We start from the raw sequence: 6,563 nt of genomic DNA, 5'->3' as shown, positions 1-6,563 counted from the left end.
CTTTGGCAAAATGTGGCAGTGGGGTCTCATGCATATTGAGTTACCTTAGCTCTTGGATATTGGGTGGGAGCCACAAAGTTTATTCTCATTGCTAGGCTGACTGGCATTGGTGCATTAGCTGCTGAAGAGAAAGCAGTAGTGGGGGGTGTCAGCATAGGTAAAATTTGTAGTACAAATCATTATAATGTGCCTTGTTCCTGAGTAGGAAACTCCAGTGGGTGCAGAATGCTGCGGCGAGACTCCTTATTGGGTCCTCACTGCGAGATCACATTCACCCGGTGCTATACCAGCTGCACTGGCTCCCGGTGGGGTACAGGATCAGGTTTAAGGTGCTGGTTTTAACCTTTAAAGACCTATACGGCCTAGGACCCTCGTACCTACGGGACCGCCTCTCCTGGTATGTCCCACAGAGGAACTTACGGTCTTCAAATAAAAACATCCTTAAGGTCCCAGGCCACAGAGAGGTTAGGCTGGCATCAACTAGAGCCAGGGCTTTTTCGGCTGTGGCTCCAATCTGGTGGAACGCTCTGTCACAAGAGACTAGGGCCCTGTGGGACTTGACATCTTTCTGCAGGGCCTGTAAGACGGAGCTGTTCTGCCAGGCCTTTGGTCGGGGTTCAGTCTGACTCCCTCTCCCCTTTCATAAGAACTTGCATGAAAGTGGCCTCCCAATTTTTCTCATAGGCCCATATAAGTTCAGCACAAACAGTTGGGCCTGGTGAGCATTTAAGGTCCCCAACCCTAATCTGCGGGTTGCCATCTAATTGGATTTTATTCTGATCCTGATCTGATTTGAGGATGTATTTTAATTGATTGTCTGATTTTATGTTAATGTGTTATACATTTGATGTTAGCCGCTCTGAGCCCGGCTTCGGCTGGGGAGGGCGGGATATAAATAAATTATTATTATTATTATTATTATCATCATCATTATTATTATTATTATGTGGGACCTGTTTCCTAGTAGATAGGCCACAGGATCAGGTTGTTAGTAAATGTTTTCAAACTCTGAACCCAACTTTAGAGCTTCATCATATATGCCAGACTTCCCTTGTAGGCACGAGGGACACATAGGTCAGAAACAATTGTCGGATACTGTCAATCACTGTTGCTTCCAACCCAGCAAATGATAAACTGAAAATCCTCAGTTGGCAAGGAGAGAAATGAATCTGCTCGGGGGCTACTTCTCTAGCTGAATAGTAGACTTATAAAAGCCAAGCCAACACCTTCAGATACGCTTGTTCACTTCTCTTCTGCAGGAAGCTCCCCAAACTACATCCCTGCTCTTTGTGTGTAAACAGACATAGCCTTGGGATCTCTTGCAACCGCTCACCACCTGCCATCCTTCCCTCCCTCCTTCGGCTGTCAAGCATTAAGTTATCCCACAAGGACCACCTTGCAAGCTCTAGGTACTGCTTTCATGCATTCCACCAGACAGGGTTGTTATCAATCCATGCTCCTACTCTGTCTTCCAAAATAGCAGCATCTTCTGATCCTTTCAGAGCAGTCGGTATTAACCCCTGCACCAGAACCTGGGCTACCACCACCACTGAGTTGCTGCACCTGCCTAAGTGAGCTATCTGCCCAGCCACTATGCACATAGTCCTAATGGAGTAGGTTTCTTTTAGAAGCCATATACATCTGTGTGGCTCAGGGTCCCCCAGATATGCAGAAACCTGTATTCTTACGGGTAGCCCCATTTTGTTTCCAACCCATTTGAGCCAGCCAATGAGCCACATTGCTATTGGAAGGGGAAAGTGGTGCCTGCAGCTTGAGTTCAGAATGCTAGTTACGTCATTCTGTTACCCTTCCTTTGTTCTCAGTTTCTCCCTCTCATCTCCAGTGTGGTGTATGGTTAAGAGCGGTGGACTCATAATCTGGTGAACTGGGTTCGCTTCCCCGCTCCTCCACATGCAGCTGCTGGGTGACCTTGGGCTAGTCACACTTCTTTGAAGTTCCTCAGCCTCACTCTCGTCTCACAGAGTGTTTGTTGTGGGGGAGGAAGGGAAAGGAGATTGTTAGCCGCTTTGAGACTCCTTCGGGTAGTGATAAAGCGGGATATCAAATCCAAAACTTCTCTCTCCAGCCCTCAGTATTTCTTGCTCACTGAGCATATTTGGGTGCTGGTGAGGTTTCCCTCCCCCTCCATTTTCAGTGTGAGAATGGGCAATGGCAGCTAAATGAAAATCCTGAATTTCTCCTCTCATTTTTCTAGGCATCTCAGGGAACATCTAAAAATGGCCTTTTCTTTTGTGGACCAGGCAGCAGTGAGAAAGTTTTCATTTCTCTCTACTTGCCTCACTTTCCCGATCATCCTTTCCCAGTTGCTCAATTTCATTTTCTCACCCACTTTTCTGCATCTCCCTCTCAACAATCTATCAGCATTCTGTGTTCAGTGAGCATGCTCTATTCCCATAGGGCTTGACTTGTCCATTTGGTGTGTGTGTATTGGGGGGGGGGGGTCCCTGTCTATTCTTAGCAAACATCAGGTTTGCTGTGTGTGACTTAGAATCATAGAATTGTAGGAAGGGGTCCTGAGGGTCATCTAATCCAACCCCCTGCAATGCAGGCATCTCAACTAGTTCATACGTGACAGATGGCCATTCAACCTCTGTTAAAAAACCACCAAGGAAGGAGAGTCCACCACCTCTCACAAGAATCAGTTCCACTGTTGAAAAAGCTCTTACTGACAGAAAGTTCTTCCTGATGTTTAGTCTGAATCTCTGAAGAAAGCTAATTCCAGGTAAGTTCTGTGGCCTGGAACTTCTCACATCTTGGATAAGTGGGGCGAGGGTAACTGTGACAGAAGCCAGAGCCTCATTTCTCTAAGATTAATCTATGATGGCATTAAGAAACACATGGGGTCTCTTCTAATGTAATATATGAAAGATGCCTCTCCCAGTACCATCCAGTCCACGTATTGAGATTAGTTGGAAAGGCCCAGTTAGTAGTCCAGTCATTAACAGATGTCTGTTTGACTGGTACATGCACTGAAAAATGCATATAAAGTGGTACCTTGGTTCTCAAACGCCTTGGTACTCAAACAACTTGGAACCCACACCCAGAAGTGTTCCGGTTTGTGAACTTTTTTCGGAAGCTGAACGTACTCCATTTTGAGTGTTACGCTTCCGATTTGAGTGCTACACTTCTGTTTTGAGTGTTAAGCTGAGGTCTGTCTGTTTTTGCTATTTATTTTGCGTTTTTGTTTTTGCTGTTTTTTTGTGTGTTTTTTTTGTGACTGTGTGGAACCCAGTTCAGCTATTGATTGATTGATTGATTGTGTGACTGCAGTACATTGTTTATTGCTTTCATTTTATGGATGAATGGTCTCGTTAGTAAAATTCATGATAATTGCTGTTTTAGGGGTTGTTTTTAAAAGTCTGGAATGAATCCATTTTGCATTACTTTTTATGGGAAAGCATGCCTTGGTTTTGGAATGCTTTGGTTTTGGAATGGACTTCTGGAAAAGATTAAGTTTGAGAACCAAGGTACTATTGTAAAACACCCCCCCCCCCCCCACACATAAATGCATTATTTTAGGGGGAATGGCTTTGCAAATTTGCAAATTTGTTTATATTAGCTGAGTCCACCACCTTCTGAGAGAGTTGGCCCCACTTTTGAACAACTCTTACTGGTGCTTTTATCTTGAATTCATTGGTTTGGGTCCCAGCCTCCAGAGCAGGAGAAAACAAGCTTGCTCTATCCTCCATGTGACAGCCCTTTAGATCAGGCATAGGCAAACTCCAGCCCTCCAGATCTTTAGCTAACAAGACCAGTGGTCAGGGGTGATGGGAATTGTAGTACCAAACATCTGGAGGGCCAGAGTTTGTCTATGTAGAAGATGGCTATATCTCCTCTCCTCTTTACAGGCTACATAAGCAGTGGCATTTTAAAAAGTGGAATTAGAATGGCATTGGATTGAAGATGTTAGTGTAGCTTCTCTTGAACCACAGATTCATTTTTGAAAAGAAAGCCAATCTGTGATGAAACACACAGGTTACTAAGTTTCAGAACAATGCCTCTTGAGCTTTTCCTTCACCCGATAAATGGCATTGTCAACAAATTTCAGGTAAAATGCATGGGTTTGGTTATATAAGCAGGCACATTGCTGTATCAAGTGTGATTGACTCCTCTGGTTCTTTGTTCCCTCTAGAAGGTTTGTTGCCTTTGACAAGGGTTGATTGGAAAATAACAAAACGTACAGTTTGCTAGGCATTGCAATCCCACTGCATTGACTTCTTTACCTGACGCACTTATCAATTCTCAAGGGATGTAAGTAACAGGCTGTTTTGATTGCTGTCAATGTGATAAACCTAAATGGCTTCAACTGCTGAAGTCAGGATCACACATATAGTTTTGAAGGTATATGGAGAGAAGATTTGGTAAACCAATTATTGCAGAAGAATGGGTGTGGTTGTATAAATCTGATTCCAGTGACATTAAAATAGAATTTATATAACTTGCAACTTAGTATCTGATGTTTGTTCATTCATCTTCAGGATGATAATTACTGGAGATGTCAAATGCAAGCCTGTTACATTTATTTTGGACTTGTCCTCAAGTAATCGGTGAGAGATATTGAATACAATGGAAGCCATTACTGGTTATGATATCCCAAGGACAGCAAAACCACTCCCTTTGGCAATTTAAAAGAAATGGTTGAAGAATCAGATCTCAAACGTACAGAATATTAGATAAGAGCAGCTAGGCAAGTCACTGCTAGCAGCTGGAAATCTTCAAAACTACTAATAGTGGTATAAAAGAGTTTGGGAAATAGCATTTCTCACAAATTATAGAAGGAATAGGAAAGGAAGGGTACCAAATAGATTGACTGAACACTGGAGGTTATTTATAAATCATAAGTTCCAAGGCAATGCTCATCTTTATACTTTGTTTTCATTTCTATGAAATTCTTGATGATGTGATTAATTTGCTAATTGAGTCTTCTAATTAAGTTAAATAACAAATATTTTTGCGCTGGTACTCATCATGAAGTTGTTACAGGAAGTGCCCTTGTGCACTCCCAGAAAAACAGCACTAGCAAGAACCTTTCCCAAACTACCGCAATTCACCTTCTAATTTGTGGTACACACATAGCCAGTGTAAACCATTTTATCTTTGAATTTACTTCTAGTGCCAAATCAACTTCACTTCCCCCTCTCTCTTTTAAAGAATCTGTTACTGAAAGGCTTTGTGAGAAACTCAAATGGCCTCCCCCAGGCTACCATCTTTGCTTCCAGGAACTGATGTCAATTACTGTTCAAGACTGCAGTTAAGAGAGAGGGGACGGCTTATCAACCGAAGTCTTGGTCCTGCTGAAGGTTCAGTGCTGTTTGGTGAGCAGCTATGTGCTCTCAAGTATCTATTTTGAGAGCACTAATGAAATTACCGCTCCATAAACATGTATTATACACAAAAGGTTTCATCCAAGCGGCCAATGTTGGTTGCTTTAGCAACCGTTTGCTCAAAGGAGGCTGACCTTCAGCAACTCATCAGTGTGAAGTGGACATTTCTGCAGAGTCACTGCAGATGTTTTACATTTCCTCAGCCGGTGCCATATATCCACAGAGTGATTTAGTCATGTATGGCAGGGGGTTGGACTAAATGACCTTTGAGATCCCTTCTAACTCTATGATTGCCACGTTTTGAATAACCTTGCATCGCTTAAGGAAAGAATGTTGTCTTTGCATTTGGATCGCTTACAGCTTTCGGACAAACTCCTGAAAATTAGGTAGTGCCTAGATTAATTCTTTCTTTTTAAATACTGTTCCTTGTACAAATTTCTTTTATACAACCATTGTACAGAACAATAGCAAAAGAGTCAATGGGATAATTACATGAAATAACTGTACTAACAAAGCCTAACAGAAGGGTTATAAACGATTGAGATGTGTGTCAGGTGCAATTGAGATACAGTTGATTTGATTCCTTTTTAATTATTGCACTGAATTCTTTTTTTCTAGCCAAGCTTGGCTGAATCCAGCTTAAAAAACAAACAAACAACAGTTAACTTATAAAAGACTACCTTTTGTCAGCATAAAATAAAGATTTCAAGAGATACCTGAAGGTTAACAGCAAGGGTGACTGCCAGATTTATTCTGCTGGATTTATTTATATTCATTTATTACTTATTAAAGTTATACCCTGTCCTTCCTCCTGAAGGAGCCCAGGACAGCAAACAAGTGGAAAAAAACAATAAAATGTCTTTTAAACAATTCCAATGCAGATGCAGAAGACCGGGAAAGATCTCAAAAGGGATCTTTCAAAAGATCTTGAAAGAGGGAGGGTCTGAAAAGAGGGAAGCGTTGAAATATTCTAATATTCAAGTGGCTCCCATGAATGCAGTTCACAAAGCAAAATCAAATTCCCTTCCATGGGCTGTGAGAGTGAAGACATTGCCTGGTTACTTCCTCTCTACTACTTCTCTGAACCCTTTTGTTGACCTTCCCTTTTGACTCTATAGCATACTCTGCCTCATGAGGTATGTGAGATTTTCTCCACATTTCTTGTACGTCATCAATGCTCTTTTCCCCTTTTCACTGCACTTTATTGTACGGCGCACT

The sequence above is a fragment of the Podarcis tiliguerta genome, assembly GCF_965153285.1.
Source record: "Podarcis tiliguerta genome assembly, chromosome: 5".
NCBI classification, from domain to species: domain Eukaryota; kingdom Metazoa; phylum Chordata; class Lepidosauria; order Squamata; family Lacertidae; genus Podarcis; species Podarcis tiliguerta.
Note: the sequence above shows the minus strand (reverse complement) of the source record.